The sequence below is a fragment of the Octopus sinensis genome, unplaced genomic scaffold (genome assembly GCF_006345805.1).
Source record: "Octopus sinensis unplaced genomic scaffold, ASM634580v1 Contig18534, whole genome shotgun sequence".
In the NCBI taxonomy this organism is placed as follows: domain Eukaryota; kingdom Metazoa; phylum Mollusca; class Cephalopoda; order Octopoda; family Octopodidae; genus Octopus; species Octopus sinensis.
Window position 1 is genome coordinate 35,001 of NW_021835920.1, and position 3,348 is coordinate 38,348.

At 40.3% G+C, this 3,348-nt stretch overlaps 1 protein-coding gene across 1 annotated transcript in view; it reads right to left on the reverse strand.

Annotated features, from left to right (window-relative positions):
• Nucleotides 1-40, reverse strand: part of LOC115231448 — a 22,057-nt gene extending 22,017 nt beyond the window's left edge. Inside the window, exon 1 of the mRNA XM_036500090.1 lies at nucleotides 23-40. The gene's annotated coding sequence lies outside the window, so the exon portion shown is untranslated. The remainder of the gene's footprint in view (nucleotides 1-22) is intronic.
• Between the last annotated feature and the right edge of the window lie 3,308 nt (nucleotides 41-3,348).

Genomic DNA, 3,348 nt, shown 5'->3' on the forward strand with positions numbered 1-3,348 from the left:
TTGTATGCGTGTTTCAGTGTATGTGTGTGTGTGTGTGTGTGTGTGCGTGTACTGTGCATGAATGTGTGTGCTTATGTAATATGCATGTGTGTGTGTCTGTGGACATGCGTGTGTCTATAAGTATCACACGTGTGTTCCTGTCACGTGTGCACGTGATTGCCTTGTTGAATAAGGCTGAGTATGTGCGTGTGCGTGTGTGTGTGTGTGTGTGAAAGAGAGAGAGTGTGTGTGTGTGTGCGAGTGTATAAAGTGCGCACGTGAACGTGTGTACACGTGTGCTCGTGTCCACGTGATTGCGTGCTCGTGTCTGTGTAATGCATAGCTTCGTGCGTATGCGTGCTCACGTGTGTAAGAATGTGTGTGCGTCTTTGTGTGTGTGTGTGTGTATGTGTGTTGTGTGTGTGTGTATCTTGTGAGTGTTCATGTTGCGTATGTAAGGTGTGTATATTGCGTGTGGTGATGTGTGTTCCTGTGAGAGTGTGTCTGCGTGTGTTTGTGTATGTGTGCGTTCCAGTGTATGTGTGTGAGTGTGCGTGCGTGTTTTTAAGTGTGTGTGTGTGTGTGTGTGTGTGTGGTGTGGTAGGAGTGGGAGGTAAGTAAGGGCTGAAGGAGCAGCAGGCATGCAGAGGTCCAATACAATAGTGAAGGCATGAATTAGTCACGTGCACAGGCTGACATTGCATGAGTGAAGCACCCGGTGTGACAGAGGTCCACCCCGAAGTGAAGCACCGAGTGCAGAGGGAGTAGATGGGGGTGGGGGGAGGTGGGAGTAGAGAGTGGGGGAGAAGCAGAAGAGGGAGTGAGAAGTGAAGAAGAGACAGGAGAGAAGAAGAAGAGAAGAAGGAAGAAGAAGAAGAAGAAGAAGAGAGAAAGAAGAAGAAGAAGGAAGAAGGAAGAAGTAGAAGAAGAAGAGTAAGAACAAGAAGAAGAAGAAGAAAAGGAAGAAGAAGAAGAAGAAGAAGAAGAAGAAGAAGAAGAAGAAGAGAAGAAGAAGAAGAAGAAGAAGAAGAAGTAGAAGAAGAAGAAGAAAGAAGAAGAAGAAGAAGAAGAAGAAGAAGAAGAAGAAGAAGAAGAAGAAGAAGAATGGAGGAGTTTGAAACAAAAGCGGCAACAATAATAAAACAACAACAATAATAATTCTTTCTACTACAAACACAAATCCTGAAATTTTGATGGATAGGGGCTAATGGTTTACATCGACCCCAGTGACCGTCTGGCTCTTATTTTATCTTACCCCAAAAGTTTAAAAGGAAAAGATGACCTGGGCGGGATTTGAACTCAGAATGTAGAGACGGAATGAATGCCGTAAAGCATTTATTTGTCTTCCTGATACCGAACACATAATTTTAATGCGAGGGGCTACTCAATTAGATCGACCCCAGTACGCAACTGGTACTTCATTTATCGACCCCAATACGCAACTGGTACTTCATTTATCGATCCCGAAAGGATGAAACGCAAAGTTGACCTCGGCAAGCTAGCGGATCGTCAACGTTCTGATTTCAGATTCCGCAGAAGTCGACTTAGCCGTCGTCGTTTCGCGGTCGATAAAATACGTACTTACTCCCTCTCCTAAAATTGCAGGCCTTGTGCCAAAATTTGAAAACGATACTAGAATTATCCTTGAGTGGAAACATCCGGAAACACCAGCGAAAAAGAAATTAAAGACCCAACCGTTTTTTTTCTTTTTGTTTATTCTTTTACAAGTTTCACTCATTTGGCTGCGGCCATGCTGGAGCACTGCCTTAAAGAGGTTTTTTTTAAGTCAAAGAAATCGATCCCTGGACTTATTCTTTGTAAGCTTAGTACTTTTTCTATCGGTCACTTTTGCCGAACCGCTAAGTTACGGGGACATAAACACATCCCCATCAGTTGTCAAGCGATATTGAGGAGACAAACACACACACACACACATACGACGAGCTTCTTTCAGTTTCCCTCTACCAAATCCATTCAGAAGGCTTTGGTCGGCCCAAAGCCCCACGCGGTGGGACTGAACCCGGAACCATGTGGATGGGAAGCAAGCTTCTTACCACACCACGACTCCAGCACCTATATATATATATATATGTATATATATATATATGTATATACATTATATTATGTATATTATATATACATAGATGTATATTATATATATATGATGTATATATATATATATATATATATATATATATACTATATATACAACACACATATATATACGACAGGTTCTTTCAGTTTCCGTCTACCAAATCTATTCACAAGGCTTTGTACGGCCCAAGGCTATAGTAGAAGTCACTTGCCCAAGGTGCCACATTGTAGGACTGAACCCGGAACGATGTGATTGGGAAGTAAGCTTGTTGGATGGGAGATGGAAGAAACAAAAGGGCCTATAGTGGAATAATACTTGCGTAGGCCACAAACGAAATACTGGCCAACATACTAAACCAGCAATTTGCATCAAAGATCGTGGCCTATTATCAAATCAAGGGTTATTGTTGCACACTCACATCTATTTACATCTAAAGCTGCAAACAGATGAAGTATCGTGCAACTGAAAGCAAAACTCCCAAAATCCATGATATCTGTGCGTAAAAAATTTTCTCACAAAATTTATAATGTCACTGAAAGAAAATGTTTCTAATAATAAAATGAAAAGCATTCAAATGAAATATCTTAGGAACCCACGAGAAAGATTGTCAGCATTTCACTTATCTTGGACCTGTCAGGAATTTGGACGATATATTTTCTTGCTCTTTTTGATATCATTCCAAGTGCTCCAATAACAATTGGTAATGTTGCTGCTTTGAGATACCAAATTCTTCTGATTTCTGATATCATCATCATCATCATCATCATCATCATCATCATCATTATATTATTATTATTATTATTATTATTATTATTATTGAGTGAGAGAGCAGTGCATGCCATCAAAGTGACGCTGGGGTAAAATATACGAAGCCCAGTATACCCATCATGACTACCCGTCTGATAAGGGTACACAAGGCACATGCATCACAACCATATGTGCGCGACATGGTGATCTCTATTATTATTATTATTATTATTATTATTATTATTATTATTATTATTATTATTATTATTATCAAGGTGAGCTACTAGAATTGTTAATACATAGGACGTAAAGCCGGACGTAATAATAAGCAGCATTTAGTCCGTCTTTACTTTCAGAATTCAAATTCTGACGAGATCGACTTTGCGTTTCATCGTTTCGACATCGATAAAATATGCACCATTTGAACACAGGGGGTCGATATAATCGACTAGGTCCTACCCCCAACTATCCCAATTTCTGGCCGCGTGCCAGTAGCTAAAAAGGATTATTATTATTCTTACTGTTGT